Source organism: Lissotriton vulgaris, chromosome 3_1 (assembly GCF_964263255.1).
Source record: "Lissotriton vulgaris chromosome 3_1, aLisVul1.2, whole genome shotgun sequence".
NCBI classification, from domain to species: Eukaryota; Metazoa; Chordata; class Amphibia; order Caudata; family Salamandridae; genus Lissotriton; species Lissotriton vulgaris.
In genome coordinates, this window is record NC_141689.1 from 845237264 (window position 1) to 845264823 (window position 27560).

Here is a 27560-nt window from a genome sequence, read left to right on the forward strand (position 1 = left end):
AAAGGGGACCTGTGCAATTCAAGGAGCTGGTTTGAAGTAACCCACCACTTCAAAGACACATTTGGGTATAAGTACTGGGGGTCTGACCCGCCAAAATCAGTAAACTAATTGACCTCTGAATAACTGCCAGGAGTAAGGACTGCTGTGCTACGTGGATTTTCACTCTGCTTGACTGACTTTCCTGTTGATCTCTGCCCTGCCGAGGATGAGGACCGGGCCCATCTCACATGAACAAATAGTGACAAGGGCTTGCTGACTTGCCTCCTATTTTCTGCAGTCTCAGGGTCATCAAAGACCTCCTATAATCCTCCTGATGCTGATGGACTCTGCCATCTGTGTGTCCTACCATTGCCTGATGTGCCCCCTCCAATCCTGGGCCTCAGAAGTGGGTCTTGCAGCTTTTCCTATGTAGACGTTAATACAGCAGCGGCTTTGCGGCAATCTGAATTGACGCATCTCCTTCAACACAGATGCAGCAGCCCCTAAACGATAGGAATTCTCCAACCAGTGCAGCTCAACGGCGATGGTCAGCAAGGTTCAACGACAACGCAGTCTTGCATCATACAGGGGTTTGTCGACGAAGCGCCCATCGGCGGCAAGGATCAGCACCAACTCTCGACTCCATCCCCAGGATTGACAATGATGCAGACTCCTCGATTTCTCTACTCAAGTTCTCAACTCTTTGCTCCATCCAAGGATCTTTGTTAGTGGGACCTGTCTGAGTCCTGTAGCCAGACTTCCCTCCATCGTGGTCGGCCTGAACGTTGGATTTCCCCAGTCTAGCATGACCTCAATTAACCTTTTAGTGCTATTGACTTCTAAGCACTACTTTTCGTTTATTCTTTACAAATTCATAACTCTGGTTCTATTTCTTAGATTTTTGTTGTTTTAGTCTTGATTTACTTATAAAATGATTCTCTATGTTTCTATATATGTGTAATTTTTTTGGGATCATCATTGTGTTCCTGTGTGTGTGTTGCACAAATACTTTACATATTTCCTCTTTAAACATTCCTGCTCTGTGCCAAGCTACAAGAGCTTGAGCACAGGTTATCCCTTTTGTGTGTATCAAGCTTATCCTGACTAGAGCAGTGGTTCCTGCTTGGAAAGGGTGCATACTTCTGCCAACCAAAAGCCCCATTTCTAACAATATTAAACTTGCTATTTGTGTAGGGGATGTAGGGGATAAAACATACGATGCATTCATGCCTTCCAAGTTCTTATAGTCTCAGTAGATGGGTCTGGTGATAAACTGTGTCAATGGCAACTGATTGATTTAGCAGTAGTAGTACAGCCTCTTCAGTTATGTTGATAGCCAATGTCCTGCTATCATTAATGGATTTAATGACGGATTCAGTGATTCTATTTAGGCAGAACCCCATTTGGTGGTAAAAGGAAAGTATATTTCCTTTTATAAATTCAGAGAAATGAATGTGGCTCTTTCTGTCAGTTTCCTAACAACAGCCTTTTGTAGTTTGGTGAGCAGCTTACGGTTTCAGAATCAAGGTTGTTTTTCTTCATGACTAGACTGATGTAAACCCTCCTGAGGATGGGGAGGAAGGTGCCTGATGTTAATTCATTGTTGATGGTGGTTCATGCTGGAAAGGCAGATGTTTAGGATATTTTGATGTCCTTCATGTTTTCTGCAAGGCTGGGGTATGACAAGAGCAAGCTGGTTCACAAGCCCTGAATGATCTTTGAAATCAGACTTAGAGAGGTAGTTGAAGGTAGCCAGATACTATTGTCTGCCTTTATTATTCCTTCTATTTATTCTGGCATCCACAGTCTAGTTTCTGAGGTTCTGCTCTTAAGGTATTCATTCTGTTTCTTTGTTTACGAGTTAAACTCATTTGAAATGTGACTGCTAAAGTTTTGAGGGCTCAGGATGTTCGTAGAGATGCAATCTTCACTGTGACATCCTGAGAGGATTGTATGCCGTCCAGGGCCGGACTGGCCATAGCAGGCACCAGGCAATCCCCCGATGCGCAACACGGGTGGGGGGCGGTTTTGGGCCCCTGGGGGCCGTTTTTGTTACAGGACTGTTTTTGCAGCATAGCTGTAAAATCGGCCCTGTACCAAAATCGTCCGAAAACCGTCCCCGCCAAAGAGCTCAGCGGCACCCCCATGGGGGGAGGGGGGAGCACTTTGCCAGGGCCAGTTGTGGTTCCCAGTCCGGCCCTGATGCAGTCCCCTGGAAAGCTATTTGGATGTGATGGTTAGAGGAGTATTTTTTGACTTCTTGGAGAAGCTTGTCATGTCAGAGGTGGGGTGTCATTTTGGTTGTTTAATTTCTCCTACTGGCATTGCAAAACACGAAATGCTGTCTTCAGTTTAGTGATCTTTTTCTTACGTTAAGCAATGGTGTCCTCTTTCTGCCAAATTGGTGCAGGAATGTCTGTGTTTTGAATGTCATGTATGTTATTGAATTGTGAGGTAAGATCATGATGAAATGGAAGTTATGGGTAACAACTAAGATATATACACTTCCTATTTCTATCTGCAAAGAAGGCGATGATGTGATGGTCAGTCCAGATTATGATCAGTTTTCCTGTAATTGAGATGACCTGAGGTTGACTGAAGAAGGTGGGCAAGTTGTATCTAGCTCTGTGCATTGATTAATACATTAGAATATGGTAAGGGCTGAGATTTTGGTTTGGTAAGGTTTGTGCTATTGAAAAAGATTTTAGGTCTGCCAGGATACAGAAGATGTTGTGATTTGCTGTGATGTCTGAGATAGCCTATAAGAAGATGTTTGCAAATGCTCTATGGTTCAGTGGAGGCCTACATTTCAACAAGAATTACTAGATTGTAACAAGGCATTTCAATAGATGAGAACTGATTCATATTCAGGTTTGTCATAAAAGGTGATGATTTTTGTATCTTTGTGGAATGGTCTCATGGAGGAGTGGGCATGTCATTTGCTCGCCAAGTTTGAATGAAAAATATAGTGTTGATCAATGGCCATCCACCTATAATACTTACCAATCAAGAAGACACATGTCAAGGGTGCCCACTCTCTCACCTATTTATTAAGCTCTGCATAAGAAAACAAATATCACTGATGTCAGTCTTTCCATTCCCGGCGGGTGGTCATCTTGGTGTGTCATACTGCATGAGACTGATCCCGCCCTGGGAGACGTGCTCACTATTCCTCTGTTGCCACAACAATTCAGAGCTTCCAATCTGACTCCGGTCAGGAATAAGGTGTTTTGGACAATCTCCTGGCTAACTTGGCAATCTTGCGTCTGCAGTCCTTTTGCACAGTAAGGTCAGCAAGGCCTTGACGGTAAGGGGAGCATTTTGTGGTGGAACCTCCAATCGGTTTCGGGTTCGCTTTCCGCTCCGTATTTCCTCTGTGTGCAGGACATGCTAACTCGCGCTCGCACAATTCCACTAGTGATGTATTGGGAAGTGTGTTCTGCATTACATTATGAGAGCACTACGATGTGTTTTATATGGTGTTACTCGCTTTTGCTGAAAATTGTCATAACGTGAAGCACCTCGCACTCAGATTGGTCGTGGACAAAGGCAGTTCCACATGATCGTATTGTTTCAAGCAGTATGTGAAGTTACAAAGTGGAATGTTTCTCAGTGAGGGCTTGTTTTTCCAGTTTCTTAAGCTGTGCTCAAATATTAGAGCAAGTGTCAGAAATGTGTATGAATGAAAATGAATCAATAATACCAAATAATATGCTCTGGAAATGTTAAGATTTCTCCATACTGAGCTCTGATCAGTATATGGACCAGTAAATGAATAAAAGTGAATGTATATCATTGGATGTAAAGCTGTAGTTGCTGCTAAATGTTTTTCATGAATATCTCCTTCCCCGATGTTTCCTTCCCGCCACCTGGCCACTCTAATCCTCAACGCTATATTAGCATTCCAGATTGGAGGTGCCTGGAGGTGTACCACAAAAGCCCTTTACGATGGCCACCTTGGATGATCATTTGAAGGTCACTACTGAAACGCAGAGGTATTTAGTTGAATCCAGGAATGCTACAGCAATGCTTACGGATAAGGTGGCTCAGCACCAACACTCTGGCCCATCAACATAGCAGTAAACATGCCTACACAAATCCCTTCAGCAGCTCCAGAGAGAGTTTCGGGTCACCCTAGCAAGGTATAGATTTTCATTATGCAGGTAGAGATGCACTTTACATGTAGACTTAGCACCTTTCCTGATTAAAAATCTAGCATTGCATTCTTGAATTCCTACCTGCCTGGAGATACCGCTGCCAGGGCGGTGCCCTTAGTGTGGTAAGATAGAATACTACTGTATGATTGGCGATGATTCATAGCAGAATTTGAGAGAGTGTTCGACAGATGCATAGCTACTCTGTCAGCTGAGAGAGAAATGTTAGAGTTAAAGCAGGGAAATAAAGAGAGGATAACCTACCTGTCTCATTTCAACCAGCTTTTGGCTTAAGCTTCTTGGCCAGAAGAAACAAGGTCAGCTTTGTTTTATCAAAGGTTGAAGGATGATTTAAAGAATGTGCTAGTGCAAATAGACCCAAAACCTACCTCTTGTTTGAGTTTGATCAGTGTTACCCTAAGATTAGGTCATAAGATAGCAGAGACAAAAACAGATAGAAAGCAAACTGAATGGTCAATAAATAAAGACCCAGTAACACTTTGCCATTAAAATAGTGTCTATACTGTGGCCACAAGGTCCATTTTATACAGGAATGTCCAGTCAAGTCAAATAGAAAGACATTTAGCGGGCCATCACCCAAGAAAGGTGTCTCGTGTCTGGAGTCTGTGGTGGACAAATAGAATGTCCAAGATGCAACGAAGAGGACCTCTTGGGTGCGTTCTCAATCCCTCCATAAATTCCTGCACCACCAACCACATGGCACATTTCTGGTTGTCGGTGAAGTTTTCTCAGGACAATAATGACTGTCAAATTGATTTAATGCCTAGTACCAGCGTACCAAGTTGTCGGATGAAAAAGATCAGCACCTCCATAAATATCATGATCAGCATCTAGCCAATGGCTGCATTTGGCACTCAGAGTCCCCAACTGAGTCTCCCCTCTTCTTTTTCCCAAAGGCCAAAAGGGACTTAAGAGCTTGTATAGTTTATTGGGCACTGAATAAAATTACTGTTAAAAGCAGGTACTCCTTGCCTCTCATCCCGGTTTTGGTACGACAGTTAAAATTGGCAGTAGTCTATACAGAGCTTGATCTGTGATGAGCCTACCACTTGGTCTGTATGACATTGGGGGACAAGTGGAAAATGGTGTTTAAGACACACTATGACCTATTCGAATATCTTGTATTGCCGTTTTATTTTTGCAATGCCCCAGCTGTGTTTATTTTATTGTTGAAAAATGTTTTGCTAGACTATTTAGACATATTTGTCATCGTTTACTTAGGTGACACCCTCATCCATTCTGAAACCATAGCCCTCCATGAAGAGCATGTGAGTAAATTTACTAATGGCTTTAAGCAAACACCAGCTGTACTACAAACTAAACAATTGTGAATTACATGAGACACACAGGTAATTCTTAGGGGTGATACTGGCACCCTGAGGCATGCAAATGTCCAAAAGAAAAGTTCAAGCTGTAGCGCATTGGCTATCACCAAAATCTTTTCGGCACACACAGTGTTTCCCTGCTTTGCAAACTTTTACCGCCACTTGATTGGACACTTTTTTCAAACCGTCGCACACATCACAAAGTTATTGCGAAAGAAAGTCAAATTTGAAGGGTCCTCTGAAGCTGATATCACATTTCAAAACCCTAAGACAGCTTTCACTTCTGCCACAATCCTGGCACATCCCAATACAGAAAAACATTTTTAGTAGAGGCGGATCCTTCTGATTTAGTGATAGGAGCAATCCTTTCACAAAGACACAACAAAATGTGCCAACTCATCCAGTGGCCTATATATCTTAAAACCAAAATTAAGCTGAACAAAACAATGCTATCACAGAAACAGAATTGTTAGCCTTTTGAGACAGCATCAAGAAATTAAGGCATTATCTCTTGGGTGACAATCATACGCTGCCAGTATGTACGATCACAGAAATCTGCAAATCATTCGTTCCGCTCGTGTTCTCAGTCCCCAGGGATGCTGGTCTTTCTGGAGCTTGACATCCTTGTTACTTGGAACTGAAAACTGGAAAGCAGATGCTCTATCCAGACAAGATTCTTTGGCCACCCACACTGTAGGAAATTTAAAATCCTCTGTCTCACTACTGCTGAGTACTTTTTTGACAAAACCTGAGATCATTTCCAGGTAACTGAATGACTAGAATGGCTCAAAAAGAACGCAAAAAGAACTGTAGTTCAAGGGCTACTATTGCATGAGTCATGATTATTTGTACCCACTCCAGAGTTATGACTAACAGCCTTCCATTGGTTACTTGTTAACGCTCTTGCCAGACATCTTGGGCCTCAAAAAAGACCATGGAGCTGATGCAGAGATACTTTTGGTGGCCAAGTTTGAAAATAGATTTGACTGACATGATCCAAGAATGTGAGGTTTGTCCAAGATGTAAATCGAACCACTCTAAACCAAAGGGCTTGTTGCAGCCTTTACTAACCCCACCTACTTCATTTGAACATATCACTCTGGACTTTATTACTGGACACCTAGTGATACACCATCATACAGTTATTTTGGTAGTAGTAGTTGGTTTCACCAAATATGCAAACTTCATTGCTTGCAAAGCTGTACCAATGTCTAGTCAATTGGCCACACTTCTCCTCCAAAATGTTGTCTGTATACACGGCTTGCCAAGAGTTATTCTATCAGACCATGGTGCTCAAGTTTCTGCAAGGTTCAGGTAAACTTGGCATAAGGCCCTACAGATTACCTCAGTGCTTTTGACCAGTTATCACCCACAAACAGATGGTCAGACAGAGCATCTAAAGCAAACTTTAAAGCAATTCCTACCTTGTTATGCTGATGATGCCACTGACTCATGAATGGAACTATTTTGGTTGGCAGAATCGGCATACACCAACCTGTATCATTCCTGTCACAGGTACCACCCCATTCTTTGGTCTCTATGGGTTCCATCCAAAATCCTTCCCTGTGACACTACCAACTGCCATGCACACTACACCTGCCATAAAAGACACTGTCATGCATGTACATTAAGTACAAGCCCACTGATCATCATCTAGCAACTGGGAAACACAAATACAAGGCTCAATATGACAAACGCTGCAGCCCAGGTCTGGTATATCACCTTGGAGACAGTACAGAGCATGTGGGAATATGAAGTGTGCGTAGTTCTGGACTCACACTACAGGGGGTCTTCCCTGTGCTATTTAGTTTCCAGGAAAGGCTATGGTCCTGAGAATGATTCCTAGGAGCCAGCAGGAAATGTCCATGCTCCTCGGTTGCTGCAACGCTTTCACCTCCAGAATCTACTCAAGTCGGGCCCAAGACAGTGCCTCGAAGGTAGAGTACTGTCAGAATTCTGGGGGGTGCACATAATGCTGAACCACAGGTACCTGCTCCCATGTTCCAAACCTTCTGTCAGTGCAGGTATACAATGTGGAAAGGTCCATGAGGCAGCTCCATTGGCGCATTGGTGCATTGGTGGTTGAGCTGCTCCTATATGTCCCTCTGAAGGCCTTCTTGTTCATGTATGCCTTGACTTGCGATGCTTTCTCCTCCTTCCTAGCCTGAGATAGTCACTAGGGACTACATATCCCAGCATTCCTGGTAAGCAGCCATCTTGGGTGTGACACACTACATAAAATCGGCCCACCCTGGGAGACACCCTCACAATTTCTCTGCTGCTGTAGCACTCAGATCTCCCGATCTGTTTGTGGTCAGGAAGAAGGCATTTTGGACAGTCTCCGGGGTAATTTGGCAATCTTCTATCTGCAGTCCGTTTGCACAGTAAGTTTAGCCAGGACTTGACGGTAAGGAGGGCATTTTGTAATGGAGCTTCTGGACAGTTTCGATTTCACTTTCTGCTCCGTATTTCCTTTGTGTACAGGATGCACTAACTCGTGCTTGCATAATACCACTAGTGATGTATTGGAAGTGTGTTGTGAATTACATAATGTGCTGTATAAGGCTGTAAGCACTTTTGCGGAAAACGGATATAACATGAAGTGCTTCACGCCCAGAACAGTCGTGGTGAAAGGCAGTTCCACATGAGTTGTGCTCAGATCGCAAAAATTGAGTCATAAACTTTTGAAGAGCAATATTAGAGCAAAGGTCAGAAGAGTGTATGAGTGAATTAATATTTAATACCAATGAATATGCTCTGGAAATACTAAGAATATAGCATGAAGTAATCCAACAGAGGTATTACTCTATGCTGAGAACTAACTGATCAGTATATGAAGCAGTGTTCGAATAAAAGTGAATGTATATTATTGGATGAACAACTGCAGTTGTTAATAACTTGTTTCTTGCAGGTCCCCTTCCGAGGCATTCCCTTCCCCAAACTCTTCCCCCTTGCCTGGCCACTCTAATACTCAGAACTACAATAGCATTCCGAGTTGTAGGTGCCTGAATGTGGACCCAAAAAGGTTTGCGGATCCTGAGGAAGACGCCACTTCTGACACTATCTTCCAGATTGTGAGACCTGCTCAAGACTTTCAGCAAAGAGATGGTCACAATTGCTGTAACCGATTGTCAGTAGCATTTGATATTTAGGTGTCACACACCCTGCTCTTCAATGTGCACTACCAATTATATTTCACTTCCAATGGATGCACCTTCTCTCAAGTCAACAAAACTGGTGGGAGAAGACGTCCTCTGTTAGTTTTAGCTACTTAAATAAATTAGAATTTTAAATGTAAAAGTACAAACGTTAGCCCTGGGAATATGTTGAAGGCAAGTCCTCATTAAAAAGGAGAGTATAATTGGCAATTATGACTAGGAGATATTGACCAAATTTGAAAAAAAAGTTAAAAAGATTTGCTACAGTACTATTTAGAGAGAGAAATAAGACCAAGAAAATGGGATTTGGTATTACAAAGATAGCAAGGATATAGAGTAATATTAGACATTTCTGCACGATGTAAACCCAATCCTGACAAGACTAAAGTGGAGGGTAAACAAAAAGAGAGGAGCTTGGATATGGTCATAGATAAATATGGCTAGCGTAATAAGGCTGGTGATACAGAGCAATTTTCGCTAATGGCTGCCCATAGGAATACACAGGCTGAGTCCACATTAGCTGCATATTATAAATAGTCAAAGGGAGGAAAACGTTAATGGCTTAAAAGTCCACTCAAGGTCCTTGGTGAACTATAATAATTGAACTAATTCCTCTATTTATGAAGCACTCATTTTTAATTAAACTAATGCAATGGGCGCTATTGCTAACTTAAAAACGATCAAATCTGCAGAATACAATGTGTTCAGTATTTTTTTTTAAGTTCCAACATTTTAGTCAGCATGTTTATATCTATATTTTAAGTTTATGTTGATGACGTGAGTTGCCAGATAGGCAGAGGGACTATTTAATCACCCCAAATTTAAAAAAGTGGAGACTGCAATTATCCAACATCTCGCCCATTGATGCCAATGCTTGATGTAAGTTAAAGTTAAAAAATATTGGATTGCCTTTTTCTGTGAGCTGAGGGGAATTGGAGAGAAAAGTGTTGGGTAATTCCAAAGGAACAAGGTGTAGACTTGGGCAGTCCATGGCCCATAACATTATTGCATTAAATGATATCATACATAAAGCAACTCAGCCAAGCACATTGTGTGTCTGCTTTCTAGTCTTTAATTTACACTCTGATGTGGTAGTCCACAGACTCTTATGGTGTCATTTGGCTGCCAAGAGGAATCTAAAAGGTTAGTATTCACTATTGGGCTTGTTTCATTAAAACACGCGGCGATGTGCACAGTGCATAATGAGCAAAAGCCAGACTGCAACCTATTCGCACTGCTGTTATCTCTCTATATATAGTATGGTTTTGACTCCCTTCGTCTGTGTAATGAATGAATGAATGAATGAAACAGATCTTATAGATGCGCAAACTTAGCCCAATGGGCGTCAAGGCGCCTAAGTCAAATGCAGAAGCTAGAAAACATACGGAGTCCTATTTACTCATGGGTAGGCCCTCTTAAAAAAGTAGGTTTTAAGAGCCTTTTTGAAAGACTCAATGGTCGGGAGCGTTTTTATTTCTGTGGGAATGGAGTTCCACAGCTGCGGAGCCACCATGGAAAAAGCTCTGGCGCCCCATCTGGTCAGTTTGAAACGAGGAACAACCAGTTGACAGAGTCCCGCAGATCGGAGGTTTCTTGTGGGGACGTAGCGCATAAGAAGAGATCCGATAGCACTGGCAGGACCATCCTTCAATGCTCTGTGGGTCAGACACAGAATTTTAAAGGCAATTCTGTGCTGCACCGGGAGCCAGTGAAGCTCCTTCCTGGCTAAGGTGGCAGAGGATGCTTTCGGAAGATCCAAGACAAAGCGTGCTGCAGCGTTCTGGGGAATCTGCAGACGATGTATCAGGCCTTTATTGACTTCCATATACAGGGAGTTGCAGTAGTCCAGCCTTGAGCCAACCAGGGCTACTGCAACCTGTTTGCGGGCCTGGGGGGATAGGTATCCGCAGATTTTATTGAGTGTCCTGATCACACCCCAGCAAGTGGCCACAGTCCTGTTGACTTGCAGGGACATAGAGAGCGAGGTGTCAAATAATACTCCCAGATTTCTGGCGGAAGGGGAGGGAGTGGGGCAGATGCCAAGAGAAGAAGGCCACCATTCACTCGACCACAGATTTTGACCCTTCCCAAAGATCAGCACCTCCGTTTTTTCGCCGTTGAGTTTGAGGGAATTTATAGTCATCCAGTCTGCCACATACTGCCTGCAGACCCTGAAACTGGCGGCAGCTGTACTAACAGAGGTGTGAGCTAATGATACCATGATCTGGGTATCATCTGCGTAGGATACCACCTCCATCCCCTGAGATTTAACCAGTCTAGCAAGGGGGCCACATAGATGTTAAACAGGGTCGGACTCAGGGCCGACCCTTGTGGCACCCCACACTGCAATGACTTGGCAGGGGAGAGGTGGTTCCCAAGCATAACTCTCTGTTCCCTTTCGGTCAAGAAGGAGTTTAAGAGACTCAAGGCCGGTCCTGTGACACCCGCTTCCCTTAGCCGAGATGTAAGGATGGCGGGGGATAGGGTGTCGAACGCGGCCGTGAGATCTAAAAGGACCAGAACCGTAGTTTGGCCAGAGTCCACCTTGCGTCGGATGTTGTTGATCACATAGGTAAGGGCGGACTCTGTGCTGTGATGTTTCCTAAAGCCATGTTGTGTGTTATCCAGGTATTCCGAGGAGTCAAGGAAGGAGGACAGGTGGAAGTTCAAATGTGCCTCAAGCATCTTCGCGGGCGCTGGAAGGAGGGAGATCGGCCTGAAATTTTTCAGCAAGGCCGGATCCAGGGACGGTTTCTTGAGAAGAGGTCTAACAATTGCTTTCTTCCATATGGGGGGGAAAGATCCTTGAGAAATGGCCTGATTCAGGACCTGAAGCAAGGGAGGAAGGAGGCACTTTCTGCATTCTTTCAATTTTTTAAGCGGTATTGGATCAAGGGGAGAGGCCGATTTGGTCCTGTCCAATAGTAGGTTCAGTGAATCAAGGGATAGTGATGGAAATGTCGTGAGTAGGCACGAAGGATCTTTGCCTAGTGAGTCAAGACTGGAAATGTCGGAAGGAATTTTTTGATCAAGAGCACGACAATGGGATTCAAGAGAGACATGAATGTCATGAATTTTGCTGTGGAAGAAGTCAGAAATATCGTTGCAGAGTTGTTGAGAGCTGACTACAGGGTCAGGGAGTTGCAGGGTGCATAGAGAGTCGGCGATTTTAAAGAGCTCTCTAGAAGAGGAGAGGGAACTGGTCAGATTGGAAAAATATTTCTGTTTCTCAGTTATTACTTGGAGTTTATAGGCCCGCAGAGAGGATATATGAACCTCTCTGTCAATTGGGTCCCAAGATTTCCTCCATTTTCTCTCGTTGCTCCTACAGCCTTGTCTAAGAAGCCTCAGCTGATCCGAAAACCAAGGTGCCGTGGGTTTACGGCGCGCAACATATCGCAAGGATGAGGGAGCAAGTTGGTCCACTGCGTTGAGAATGGAGTCATGCAGGATTTGGGCTGCCTCTGCTGCGTCGTTTACGGCTAAAGTATCAGGAGAGGAGACCAAAGGGGCAAGGGCCTCGTCAGAGATGTTTCTTAGATTTCTTCTGAGGGTAAAGGGAGAGGTTTCCCGGTTAGAAGGACAAGGGGCAGGAATGCATAGTTCAAATGGCACGGCAAAGTGATCAGACCAGACCACCTGGAGTGGAAAGCCGGTGGAAAGCCTGTCATCGTTAGAGAAGAAACCGTCGAGAATATGTCCTGCCTTGTGAGTAGAACTTTTTACAAGCTGGACAAGGTCACAGGATTCTAGCATTTCAACAAGTGCAATAGTGTCCTTTGAGTTGGTCTCATCTAGGTGAAAATTAAAATCACCCAAGATGGTGAAGGCAGTTCTTCCAATATAAGGTTCAAGGATGGTCATTAGATCAGTGGGAAAAGTGGCTCTAGAACCGGGGGGTCTATAGATAAGGATCCCAGAAAAATAGACTGATGGAGATATGGATATGCAGAAATAGAATGATTCTAAGCGAGAAGAGGGAAGCAGTATTGATTTAGTTACACAGAGAAAGGAGGATTTCAAAAGAATGGCAATGCCACCTCCCCTGCGCAAAGGTCTGTCCTGCCTATGTAGGGAATAGCCGTCAGGTATGGCCAAAAGCAGATCATGCCCAGAGGTATCGGAGGCCCAGGTCTCCGTAATAAAAACCCAGTCTGGTTGTCGGCTGTCAACGAAATCATGAAAGGCAACGTTGTGCTTGATAAGGGAGCGGGCATTAATTAAGAAGCCAAATCTGCGTTGAGAGACAGGCTGTGCGGGCGAAGGGAGAGCACTAGGGGCGACAGTCCTAGGAAATAAGAAAGAAGCCGAACAGGCCCAACACCTGTAAGAGTGCAGGATCCCTTCCGGGGAGAAACGATGGGAGCAGGGTAGGGGTGAGGGTCGGAGAGCAAGGAGATCAGTGTTAGAATAAAGTCTAGTAGTCTCACTTGGAGGAGAAGGTATAGGAAATGGGTCCAGCTCGTTCTGCCCGTCCTAATGGAATCTTCCACTGTATAACGGGGTTTCTATTATATGCAGATGATTCGGTAATATTAGACATAACAACTATTCAACGACAATTACTTGACCCCCACTCTTACTGTTCTACCTTCAGATTAGAAAACAGCATGAAGAAAAAACAAATATGCAAATCAAGCGTTAAAACCCTTATTTAACTGGCTCATAATTTTGGCCCAGATGTAGGACCCTAAACTGCATGCACAAACAGGTTTGCTACCTGTTTGAGCATGCAAAATGGCCCTGTTCCATGTAGAATTCCTACATAGCGAGTCGCAATTTATTTGCGGCTTGCTATTTAGGAATTGCGAGTCGCTATTAGGAAGGGGCATTCTCTTACTAATAGCGTCCGCAATCCGATGTATGAATGTTTTGTGACCGCAGATGCAGTCGCAAAACACTCGCAAATTACAACCCTCTTCAAGAGGGTGTTAATGCAGTTGCAATTCAGAAGAGGTCTCAATGGGACCCCTTTCACTTTGTGATTGTCTCTGATAATATTTTTTAAGGACAGGCAGTGGTCCCAGGGACCACTGCCTGCCCTAACAATGTAACGAAAATGTTAATTTATTTTTATTTTTAGTGCATCCCTTTTTGTTTTAAAGAAAACAGGCTGCATTTAAAAAAAACTGGTTTATTTAAAAGCAGTCCCAGTCATGGTGGTCTGCTGAGCCCTGGAAGGGTTTGTCATTCCCAATGGGCCCGCAAATTGCAAGAGGCTCTTTCATATTAATGAGCCTCGCAATTTGCGACCCCATTGGGAATCGCAAACAGTGTGTTACATACTGTTGTATATGGCAAAATAACATATATTTATTTTATCTTTTCCTATAAGGCTACCACCACCAGTCCAGTTGGCTTTACCAGCACTGCTCTGCCCTGGCTCAATTCATTATCTCCTTTGCATCTGTCCGAGTTATGTAATCTAGGTAGCCAAGTCAAATCGGGCTCACCTGCTGACCTACTTAAACCAGATGTGCTCCTTAAACTTCAGGACTCTTTCCTCCCACCCTGTCTAGAATGGATTCATATTTCTGTGTCATTGGCATCTGTACCTGGTCCCAGGAAGCATGCCAAGGACATCCCCCTACTGAAGAAACAATATTTGGATACTTCTGAGCCTAAAAACCTCTACCCCATTCCTATATTCCCAATAGGCTCTGTGCAGTGGAATAACGTATAGACATAGGACTGAAGTTGACAAGGTCTCTATCGTATATATTAAACTTAATTGTGAGTGCCAGCTAGCTCAGAGGTTACTAGAAACTTTCTCGAATTCACAAGAAGGGATTAGTTTCTGACAACCGCATAAACATGACAACTTTGTTTCCCAAGAATATGAAATCAATCTCTAGAGTCGCGGAAACAATAGATAACTATTTTACTCAGTCAATCATGCATGCTTCGTTTCACCAGAGGTGCTGAGAAAATAGAGAGAAGGGCGTTTTCAATAAAATTTATTTATTGAACAGTCTTCTTTCTCAAGCATAAGAAATGTACTGCTACAATCGTAATACTTGAAATAAAGTACAAGGCATATAATAAAAACAGTATTATAAAGTAGTACTGTAAAAGCATGATATGGTTTCTAAGCCATAAAAGTGCATAAAAGGTATAAAATACATACAGTAATAAATAATGACTAAAAGTACTCAACTGGTGCTTCTAAAATACGCCTACCCCGGTGTACCTAACCTAAGTCTAGTACGAGGGAAGAAGTAAGTGAGGAGGAGCTTAAGTTTAGTAGTTCTCTGTCAGGAATCTATTCCAAGAATTCTCTAAGAGGTCTAATCAGCTCTGTACCTTGGTTTTAGAATGAAGGAGGTCTTTTATCTCTCTCTCAGGACTCGATTTCCCAGATACCCGCAAGGGTAAGCCGGAAACACTGGAGCTGGATTTCTCGGCAGGAGAAAAGACAGAGTCTCTCATTGCGTCACCTGGAGGGTCGGCTTCCTTCGGCACTTGCTGCTGCAGGGCGTCGGGCAAGTAGATAGTCGATCTGCTCCAAACAACCGTGTCTTTGTCTGGGCAAACCTAGACATATTTATACTTTGAAGGTGCCGAGTTTGACGCATGATTGGACTTAATAACGTCATCCAAAGGCTTTATTCTTTGAAAACTCCAGGATTTCTTGGAGAACTCAATATTCAAGCAGGGGGAAGTCCCTAGCTGTTGAAGGCGGGTTTTTCCAAGAAATCATTGTTGATTCATGGAACTTAGTGGAGGTAGCCATGCCGTATTTGGGTTGCAAAGCTTAGGCCAAATATGGTAGTGATTTCTATGCCTATATAAGGATATGATGAAGTACACCTATATAAAGGCATGAATCAAGAAAATTTACACTAGGGTCCTAGATTCATTTACAACACCCACTGCACAATCTTAAGTTCAATAAAGCTAACCAAATAAGCACTGAGCATATCTAAAGCTAGTGTTTACAATCCCACCCCAAAATACATAAAATGCACTTGAAATGGTTGTACATATGAAAAACAATATTGAGCATTTCTACAGTACGCATTTTAAGGAAGTGATGTAATTCTAAGCATAGAGTATGATAACTAAATATGCAAACTGAATGAATCATGAAATTGCGATTCTCATATTTACATGTCTAGAGAATCTGGATTTCATTAAGGACACGGAGGCTGACATTATGCAAAGTCTTTTATTTGCAACTCCAAGCAGCCGCCTACATCACAATAGACTAAGCTCTAAAGAGAACAATGGCAACACATAAAGCCCATGAGACAGCAATAATCTGCCTCTTTTAAATGAATAGTCCAAGAAAGAAAGAACTTTAATGAAGAACTGTGAAGTCCAGATCCAACAGGGATGGAGAGTGAAAGGATGAAAAACTGGATGGTGGAACGGGATCCAATCCAACGAAGATCATGAATGAAGTAGGAGTCAAGGATTTTCTGTAAAGGAAAACAGAAGTAAGTTCTGGCAAAGGGGATTGCAAAGGCAATACAATAAAGTACAATACAATCAGGTGTAATAAACAAGGCAGTGTAATGAAGCATTACGATAGGAAAGATATTATAAACAGTAATCAGTAATATCAATTAGAACATTCACCACCACCAGAGGGTGGGAGGGAGGGATAATGTCAGCCTCCGTGTCCTTAATGAAATCCAGATTCTCTAGACATGTAAATATGAGAATCGCAATTTCATAACAAGACACGGAGGCTACATTATGCATGTTGGTAGCTTCTTAAAACAACATTGGACATATGCTCAATAGGTTTACAATAATGACGAGCAAATGTACTTGCATTAGACCAATCCGCAGCCTTTAGGATGTCCTCTAACTTACCTCCGGACCAAAGAGACTTACTGGCCATAGCGCCTCTTAAAGAATGAGCCTGAAATTTATGTAAGTCGACGCCGGCAAGACTCATGGCAATTTTAATCCATCTAGCAATAGAAGTGGAGGAAATCGCTTTATGCGGTTTAACAAAAGATATTAACAATTGAGAAACGCCCTGGGGACGAAGGAGAGCCATCCTTTGATCATATTCCTTCATGCATTCAACGACACAGAGTTTAGGGCAAAGATCAAAACGAGGGTAAAATATAGAATCGGACATAGTTTTAGTCCTTCTGAAAATATCGAACTTGACGCCAAAGACATTGTAAGAACGTCTTGAAATCTCAAGAGCTTTGACATCAGAAGCTCTTCTACAAGAAATTAGGCACAATAAGGTAGCCAATTTAATGGAAAGATTTTTTCTGTTCAGAAGGGAATTAGGAGGCCAACTGTTGAAGAGATTAAGGATCAAACTGACATCCCAAAGAGTCTCATATTTGGCTTTAGGGGGTCTCCTTAAACGGATACTCTTCATGACTCTACAGACAATAACATTCTTACCGATTGTCTTACCATTAATAAGAACGTGGCCAGCCGATATAGCAGATCTATAGCAATTAATAGATCTATAACTCAGACCTCTATCAAACTGTTCAACCAAGAAGTTGACTATATCAACAATAGGGGCCTCCAGGGGATCCAAGTCCCTTTCCAGGCACCAACGTACCCATATTCTCCAGATACTGTTGTATCTGTAGTGCGTGCCAGGAGCCCAGGATTCCTTGAGGAGGGTTGAAGCCGACTCCGAAAGACCTGAGATTGCATTAGATCTCCTGACACTTTCCAGGCAAGAAGGGACAAACTCCCGTTCAGAATAAGGGGATGAATGTGACCGTCTACGTCTGAGAGGAGATCTTCCAGTGAAGGGATCAAGAAGGGGACACTGCAGGCCAGTTCCAGAACAGTTGGGAACCATGCTTGAGAGGTCCAGAAAGGAGTTATCAATACGAGGCAAGATTGTTCTTGTCTCACCTTCTGAAGGACCCTCTGAATCATTGCAAAGGGGGGAAAAGCGTAACCCCGAACATCCTTCCAAGGTTGCAGGAAGGCATTGACTGCCAGAGCGCCCGGATCGGGCATCCAGCTGAAATACTTGGGGATCTGAGAAGTCAGCCTGCTTGCGAATAAATCCACGTGCAGGGGACCCCAAATCCTGTTCAGAGTGTTGAAAACAGAAGGGTTCAGTTTCCAATCGCTGTGGTCGAAAAGGAACCTCGAATTCCAATCCGCTGAGAAGTTTGCTTCTCCTGGAAAGTATTCTGCTTTGAGGGATATTTTGTGTTCTAGGCAGAACATCCAGAGTTTCTTGGCTAGGTTCGACAAGTCCAAGGACTTTGTTCCGCCTAAACGATTGATATAGGCCACGGCCGATATATTGTCCATCTTGAGAAGGACGGATCTCCCTTGAAGGGAATGCCTGAAGCTCATAAGGGCATATAAACCGGCAGTCAGTTCTAAAAAATTTATGTGATGGCAAGATTCCTCTTGAGACCAAAGGCCGCCCGTGTTTTGATTGAGAAAACAGGCTCCCCAGCCATGAAGGCTGGCGTCCGATTCCAAGACAAATTCTGGCTTGGTGCCAAAGATTGCTTTGCCATTCCAGGCCTCCAGATTGTCTAACCACCAATCTAGTTCTGAGCGGGCTTCCGGATCTAAGGAAATCCGGTCTTCGTACCAGAGTCCGGACCTCAGAGCCCTCGCTTTTATCCTTTGAAGGGCTCGATAATTGAGTGGTCCAGGGAAAATAGCCTGAATAGAGGACGATAGAAGACCCAAAAGTCGTGCAAGTTCCCTCAGAGACAAGTCTTGGTGTCTCAGCACATATCTTATCTCTTTTTTTATCTTGGAAACTTTTTTCGAGGGGAGAAGAAGAAGACAGCGCATCGTGTCCACGGTAAAACCTAGGAACTCGATGGACATTGTTGGGGTTAACAACGATTTTTCTTTGTTTATGATGAATCCTAGCTTCTCCAAAAGATTCATAGTGAAATTCAAGTCCTGAACCAGCTGGAGAGGATCTTGAGACATAATGAGGATGTCGTCGAGGTAAATAATCAGACGTATTCCTCTTGATCTTACATGAGACACAACCGCTCTCATCACTTTGGTGAAACACCAGGGAGCGGAAGAGAGTCCGAAAGGAAGAGCTTGGAACTGATACAAGCGGTCTTTCCAAAGGAACTGAAGAAAAGGTTGGTGAGCCTTGGCCATGGGTATGGTGAAATAGGCGTCTTTGAGGTCTAATTTGACTAACCAATCTTTCTCCAAGAGAAGGTCCCGGAGAAGGTGGATGCCTTCCATCTTGAAATGCCTGTATGTGAGGAACTTGTTTAGGTCTCGAAGGTTGATCACAGGTCTCCAGCCTTTGTCCTTTTTTTCCACCAAAAAAAGGTTGCTTATGAATCCCAGCTGATCGGATGGGACCTCCAGGATTGCACCTTTCTGAATCATAGAAGAGATCTCTTCTTCTATAATTTTTTCTTGTTCCGAGGACATGTGAATCTTCCTGGGAAGGGAAGTCTGAACAGGAGGATGGGTGAAGTCTATCATGAAACCCTTTACCGTGTTTAGAACCCACGAGTCTTGAGTGATCAGATGCCAATTCATTGCAAAATGTCTGAGTCTTCCGCCCACTTTTAGTGGAAAAGAAGGGGAAGGGAGGGAGGTAACACTCACCTGAGGGTGTGTTAGAGTTGGTCGATCCACGTGATCTGTAGCCTCTGCCTCTACCTTGGCCTCTACCCCTTTGAGGGTAGAATTGCGGGGTATTAAACTGTTGTTGTTGGTATCCTCTTCCGAAACCACGACCTCTTGAGAAGGGCCTTTGATTGTAACGGCCGGAAGGTTGGCCTCGTCTTCCGGCCCGACCAAAAAGGTTGTTGTTGTTAAAGACCTTGCGCATGTTCTGTTGCGCTTTATCAAGGGCGGTAAAGGTGGAAACGTATTTCCCAAGGGATTTAATTAGGTCTTCCCCGAAGAGAAGTCCTTTAGGGTTCCTTGAGGGTTCTTTGTCAGCCAGATCTCCCAGTTTTGGGTTGATTTTGTTCAGGACCACCCTACGTCTCTCTGAGTTAATGGAAGCGTTAGCATTCCCCAGGAGGATGATGGCCCTCTGGCTCCAACCTCTAATCATCTCAGTATCCAAAGGAGTACCATTGATGTGAGAATCCTCTGCTGAATCCAAGATTCTGGTCAGAGGGCCAAGGACGTCCAAGAGGCGATCTTGGCATCCTTTAAAGGATTTTTCGACCCCTTTTCTTGGGTCACGCCCAAGTTTAAATAGGAATTTTATAAGCTCTGGGTCCAGATTGGGTGTATAACAAACCTTATCTTTGAGGGAAGGTCTTGAGCATTCAGCTCTGAGAATATTTCGGGTTCCCCTGTCAAGGAGGTTTCTGAGCCATTTTTTGATAAATTTCGAGACATGGTCTTGGGGTACCCAGTCAGAACTCCTGGGGTGTCTAAGGTTTTGGGGGGAGAGCATTTCCTCTCCCAAGGGGTCCAGAATGGTGCTTTTGGAAGGAGAAGGGAGATTATCTGTAAATTCGTCGAGAGGGTCTTGACCATCGTTAAGATCAAAGACATATTCATCAATAAATTCAGAGGAATTGGTTGAAATGTCATCATCCATATCAAAGGAAGTGCCGCCAAGGACACCCTGGGTGTTAAAGGCGCGAAGGCCTCCACTACTAGTTGAGGTGCCAAGACCTCCTTTATTTGTTGAGGTGCCAAGACCTCCCGAAGTATTGGTATTGGTGTGATTAGTTTTCTTCAGTCTCTTACCTCCCTGGTTCCCACCGGAATGAGGGTGGGAGTGAGTGACGTCCTCCAAAGGGAGTGGACGTTTGGGACCCATTAGCTCAGATAGGCTCTCCATCATGCAGGACTTAACTTCCATGTGGAGCATAGCTTTGAAAGATCCATCACCCAAGCCTGGAGTAGGGGCTGCGGCCCCATCAGAATCAGATTCTGACATTTTGAGAAAGGGACAGGCAGGGAAGATAGAAGTCACTTAGAAAGTAGGTGTTAGCTAAGTGTTAACGTTCTACAGCAAGGGTGATATTCCTTGTTTCCCTTAGATTATCATTTGTTTATGGTGAATATAAAAAATTGAGGCTTTTAAGGGTTAAAACGCGTGTCTCCGATGAAAGCAGTTGGTTTCTGTCGAGGCAAACCGTTTCAGCGAGAGTCTGCTCGGCCGTCGTCATGGCAACGCCGAGCGAGTGGAGGGGGTTGAGGAAAGGCCCTGTGCAACAATAACGCGCAGCGCGTGTGTTGCCAGCGGGCTTTCTTCTAAAGCGGCGAGGGTAAGGTTTTGGGAAATGGTTCCCGTCGGGAGTTAGGGAAGGCTCCGCTCGCACGCTGTGCTCTGTAGAGAGAAGCGTTCCCAGGAGGAGAAGCGGTAAGGGCGTGAAGGAGAGGCACGCCGAGGGTTATCCCCGTTCGTTGTTGGGGGGGGGGGGTGTTTTGTAAAGGGATTAAGGCTTTAGCCGTTCCGCTCGCCCCAGTAGCGTGGGGAGAGGCGAGGGACTTTAACATGAGGAGCGCTCATCGCGCAGGGGATTGTTGACCGTGATTCCGGTTGTGTATCCAAGGGAGAGGGAGTGGGAGGAAAGGAGATCACCATAAATTGGAGATCGGTGGGGACGGGTAGCGGAAAGGGTGGGGGTAACCACGCTTCAAAAGTAACACACTCCCATAAAACAGTACATGCTAGGTAAAAAAGTTAGAAATATCGCTAGCTGAATGTACACAAACAGTCTATCTGCTATAGAAAACATTAAAAATAGCCAATGATTAAGGGTATTTAACAGAATATCTCTTATAAGCCATATTAGCAAGAAGAAGGAGAAGTCAACTTATCTGTCTTGGAGCCGCATTTAAAAGAGGCAGATTATTGCTGTCTCATGGGCTTTATGTGTTGCCATTGTTCTCTTTAGAGCTTAGTCTATTGTGATGTAGGCGGCTGCTTGGAGTTGCAAATAAAAGACTTTGCATAATGTCAGCCTCCGTGTCTTGTTATGAAATTACATTTATGAAAATGGCTCTTAAAATAGAGAAAGAAAGGCCGAGACCATTTCATAACATAACATATCATGTCAATTGTTGGTATGCAAACAAAATATCGAAATTTACAAATTGATATTCAATAATATCGATGTTTAAATATCGAAGGGACATAATATAGAAGGTAAGTAATATCAATAGATTTTAATATCGATATTAGTAATATCGATGTTTTAAATATCGATGTTAGTAATATCGATGTTAATAATTTCAATGTTACTAGTATCGATTTTTATATTATTTTTTTGTATATTATTATGTATTCATTATGTTTTACATTTATTTTTATGTACTGTAATTACATTTTGTATTTTAGTACTGTAGGGGGTTGTGGTTTTATAGGGGAATAGGGTGGGAAGTAATTTAATTTAATGATTAATTATTAGGAATTATATTTTTTTAATTAATTGTTAATTAATTTTAATTAATTGATCAATAATTTTAATTAATTGATTAATTGATAATTATGTTCTGTAGCGGATTGTGGGTTTATAGGGGAATAGGGTGGGAAGTAATTTAAATATACTAAATTAATTATTCATTAGTAGGAATTATATATTGATTTTAATTAATTGGTAATCAATTTTAATTAATTGGTAATTAATTTTTTTAAATTGATTAATTGATAATTATGTTCTGTAGTGGGTTGTGGGTTTATAGGGGAATAGGGTGGGAAGTAATTTAATTATACAAAATTAATTATTAAATATTAGGAAATATAAATTAATTTTAATTAATTGGTAATTAATTTTAATTAATTGGTAATCTTTTTTTATTAATTGATTAATTATCAATATATTCTGTAGCAGGTTGGGTTTATAGTAGAATAGGGTGGGAAGTAATTTAAATGTAATTAAATAATAATGTTTTTTAATTAATTATTTTGTTACTTATATAATTGTTAATTAATTATTGATTGGTAATTAAATATTATTAAATGGTATACTTTATTAATTTTTTTAGTTAATTATTTATTGCTAATCATGTTTCTAATAATTATGTATTGGTTTTTTTAATGGTTTATATTTATTTAATAGTTACGTTTTTTATTATTTAAAAAATAAATGTATTTATAAGTTTGTTATTTTTACCTCTACGCTATCCAACACTTTCCCTACTGTTGCACTCTCTGGAGTGGGAATAGTAATTGTTACCCCTACGCTATCCAACACTTACCCTACTGTAGTACTCTCTGGAGTTGGAATACTAATTTTTATCCCTACGCTATCCAACACTTTCCCTACTGTTGAACCCTCTGGAGTGGGAATAGTAATTGTTACCCGTACGCTATCCAACACTTTCCCTACTGTTGCACTCTCTGGAGTTGGAATAGTAATTGTTACCCCTACTCTATCCAACACTTTCCCTACTGTTGCACTCTCTGGAGTTGGAATAGTAATTGTTACCCCTATGCTATCAAAACACTTTACCTACTGTTGCACTCTCTGGAGTGGGAATAGTAGTTTTTACCCCTACGCTATCCAACATTTACTTACTTTTTTAAATTTGTTTTACATTTTTATTAATTGTTATTTATATATATATTTTATGTATATACATTTATTTGTAATCTATTATATTTTCATTTATTTATAAGTTATTAAAATAAATTTTTTGAGTTATTATTAATGAAGTATATACTATGTATTATATCTTTATTATTATTAGTTTTTATTACATAATTAATTAATTTTAAATATTATAATAAAGTTTTAACTATGTTCATTACATTTATAAGTATTATTTTATTAATATTAAAAAATTATTTTAAAAAGGTGTTTTTTTTTAAAACGATATTTTTTTTTGATATTTTTGTACTTACCTTGTTAGAGATAGGATGTTGATATTGTTGTAATCTATATTTTTGTTGCAATATTTTTGTAGGTAGATATTTTTGTATTTAATATTTTGTCATAGATTCCAATTGTTATATGAGAAGGCCAAATATTTTCTCTAGGCAGTGTTCAAAAAAAGGAAAATAATTTCTTGTTCTCTAAGAATAGATCTACTTTAAGCAGATTAATCTGTGCCAAAAAGGTTCAAATTTTTTTTGGAGTGAAAAAATCAATTGGTTGTGAAAAATAGAGTCCCAAAGTTAGCTGTCTTTGTTTTCAAAAATTGAAGGCTGAATTTCAGAGTTCAGGGAACGCTGTGTGCATGAATCAAAAGTTATTTTCGGTGTCAAGAGAAAACATCAGATCATCTAGGCTGGCAAAGAAATCGTCTACCACAGTAGGTGAAAGTGGAACTACTTGATCAAGCAGATCAAATGTGCACAGAAGAGAAGCATTGCTGTCAGCGCCAGGTGGCGCATTAGCAGTGTTGCTATCAGATGGTACCTGTGTGCCTGTTGATCCTCGTATCTCACCCTCAGTTATACTTACTGGTGAGACCTCAATGAATGCCGTCATCAGGATTGGTAGCCGTTGGGGACAACAAAATGCATGAGTCTTTACCGGACCTAGCAAGGCGTCGACATCCGATGGCAGGACTGATGGAAGTGTAAGACAGATCTCCAACACGCATTCCTCTCCGCAAAGCAGGCATCGTAGAACAGGTAAGATGCAATCTTGCCAAATTGGTCTGAACGAAAGAAACCAGGTTGTGTTCAGATCTCTTAAAAGAGCCAAGCTAGGAATCTGTGTAATTCTTTCACGATACCTCATGGCAAGGAGGGTTCCTTCCATGTTGGTCTGGGTATTGTTGGTTACAGGACTTGCCATATTGGAGCAGAAGAAATAAAAATAGAATTCCTGCTATGAGTCCCAAGATGAGAGGCAGACCGCCGAACACAGAGTGCACGAAATTTGGAAACATGCCGTGGATTGCTTCGAATGGTGTTAACAGTCCCGAAAAAATTGTCTTAAATACATGTGCGATGCCACTGGTATCAGACATGTTTAAGATTTGACTTAACATTTCTGCGAAATGTACTGGGCAGTTTGTTGATAATAATGCATCTATCTCTGCAGATGTCCTCGCAACTTGCAGATCATACGTTTCTGTAGACGAGGTCAGTGGCACAGATTTTTGCAAAAGAATGACTTTCATTCTGCTGAAAGTATCAATTCGTATAGAAGAGATATTCAGTGAAGGCCATAATGAGGTCCCACTGTCTGTCTTGTGTGTTGGATACAATACTTGCATACAACAAGTGACCATTGACGACACACTAACAAGATAAAGTTTTCCTGGCAACATGGCACAGCAGCTGTGATCTTTCAACATAACGTAACTGCATTGGATAGCTGCCTGAAAATGGGTCCTATCACTGTGGAGGGTGTACCGTGCAGGTGGCAAGAGAGGTTATTTGTGTAGATTAATACCTTTGCACAAAAGTGTACCACTTAGGGAGTTCTTACAATTTTTACCACTAAGGAATACCTCTTTTCCCTTGTTCTAACATTTGTGTGTAAGGTAAAGTCCATGTCGACCTAATGTATTCTTTACCCAACCTTTCATACAGGCCTGCTGGTATATTCTGTAGACAATACTGAAATTGGAATATCGTCACTGGTATCATGATGGTGCCATGATTTATCCATTCAATGACAGGCTTCTCAGAAACTGTCAATGGTAATCTTTCCAGTAGTTTTTCAATGCTCAGCACCGTATGTCTGCTCCTCTTTATGCCAAAGAGATTTGTTTATCTGTAAGGTTAAATACAGCAAACAATGACGTTGTGTTGATTAGACGCCATGGCACGTAGCCTGAACGAAGATTTTGCAACGTCCAGCCTAACTGCATTATAGAACGTAATTGAGACTGGCCGTGTTGTAACATTAGTAAGTCTTGTTCCATTATGTCAATTGTAGAGGATACAATGCTGTCCAAAGAATATATTCTGGAGGACAAAGTCGTTAATCCATTGTCCACTACAGAGAGAGCTTTCTCTAAATTAATATGATCAATTTCACGTATTCTTTTTGCAGTTTCCATTTGCGTTATTTTCCTAGCTTTGTTGTAAGCAGCGAATATACCGGCGTATATGAAACGTTTTTGCCGTGGTTTGCGATGCCCCATTAAGAAATCTTGCAAATCATTGCCTTCTTTAAGTAAAGATAAGTGTTGTTTGATTTCTGGAAGTGTGGATGTCTTTAGCCACTCAAGGCATAGTTTTCCTACACTTTATGTTCTTACTATCCCTGGATGTTGTCTCTGGGAGTATCTTGGATCTGGCCTGTTCAGTTTTAACCCCTGTGTTTTGTTCAGGAATCTATCTTGACAGTTATTGGTGTCTGTGGGCCAGATTAACCATTTTTTCCAATCAGGATTAGTTCTGTTTTGTGTTAAAATATATGGTACGCCTACCTCCTTTTCTGTAGGATCATTACTCGCAGAAGTGGGTTTTGGTAAAGACAGTTTATTTAAATATTTTATCTTAGCTAGGCCAAGACAAGAAGTCTGTTGAACAGTGTCATTCAAAAACATTATTTGTTCTGGTATAATGCAGGCTCTGAACAAGGCTTCTAAACCTTGTACCTGCCAGTCTTTTGTGCCCCAGACAGTTTTTGTCTCAATGTTGTCTTTCCGAAACCTAATGTAGACAGCTGAGCATACAAGTTTGCAGAATAAATTTATTTAGTGTTGGTCAACATTGTTTTTATTCCTGTCTTATTTACATTTTTGAAATAAAAAGTTTCTGGATTTGTAATATTAAACCATGAGAAGTATGAAAACTTTTCATGACATGTTTTTGAGCTGCCTCTTGGTGGCGTAGGACAATGTTCCCATTGGTTATATGTAAAAACATTCTTAGGACTTGCAGATTTGTGCAAATAGTGGTGACCATAATGATTAAAACAATACATTTGTTTATAATCTGATGACCCTTCTGAATAGTCATGTTCAGTATATTTTGCAGAAATTTCTAAATCTGACATCATATTATTAATAGTCTCAAAGTCCCAACCATCAGAAAATGTGCTGGGTGATCAAAATTCACTTAAAGAAACTTTGAACTGGCGTGGAATCTTCAGCAGCTCCACCGGGCCATAGATGTCATAATCAGTTCTGTCCCATGCTATACCACCAGGTATAGGAACGTCTGTGATGTTTACTGATGACAGGTCTCTCTTTTCACGATGGGATGATTTGTGAGGTTTTAGGACCAAGTTGATTTTCTTTCTTGCTGTGTCCATTGTACTGTATTTTCCATCTATCATTTGTCCCAAGCTTAAAACTAAAATCAGCCAGAGCAGGAGAAAAAATACACCTAAACCAATCCAAAATTCGATCCATGGTGAAACCAGATATGTTTTCTCAAGTTGACAAAAGAGTTCTGTTGTTTTTTCTTTGAGAGTTTTATTTGCTGGCGTTTCTTCGGGTTCACTGGGATCCTCAGAAAATGTATCAAAGTTGATAAAATAGCCAGAGGCAGTTCTGTCAATTGTTGGAATTGCAGCAGGATTGTTATTAATCTTTGGAGATGCTTCTTCCTTTGTCATATTGGTATAGTCAGAGACTACATCATTGTAGACAGGTGTTTCTTGACGAATTGTTTTTTGGGTCTCAAGAGGCACGATTTCCATGGCTTTGTTACATAGTCCTTCTTTTCTTACTGCAGGTTTATCAAAGGTGATAAGTCTTTCAGTTTGAACCTCTTAGATAGTAGCAAGATTTGGTCTTCTGCTACATCTTGAGAGTCCACTGGGCCTACTACTTATTATTGGCCACATCATTGTGGTTTGACCAGTTCGATCAATACAACTCTGTTCTCCCTTTTACCAGCAAGGGGCGGTAGTACTTCTGATCTTGTTCCTTGGATTGCCAAGGCAAGTACTGCTTTTCTGTAAGAAGGCCCAAATTCCTTCTTTACTGCTATCTTTTCCCTGACTAGATCCCCAATCTTTGGAATCCAGACAGGTCTTGCTGCGACAGGTGGTTTTTCTTTAGTGGTTGTTGGCTTCTGTGTTGTGTTACTCAGACTTCTTCTTGTTTCATTTAAGTCCTGTAAAACAGCCAAACGATCTTTGACATCA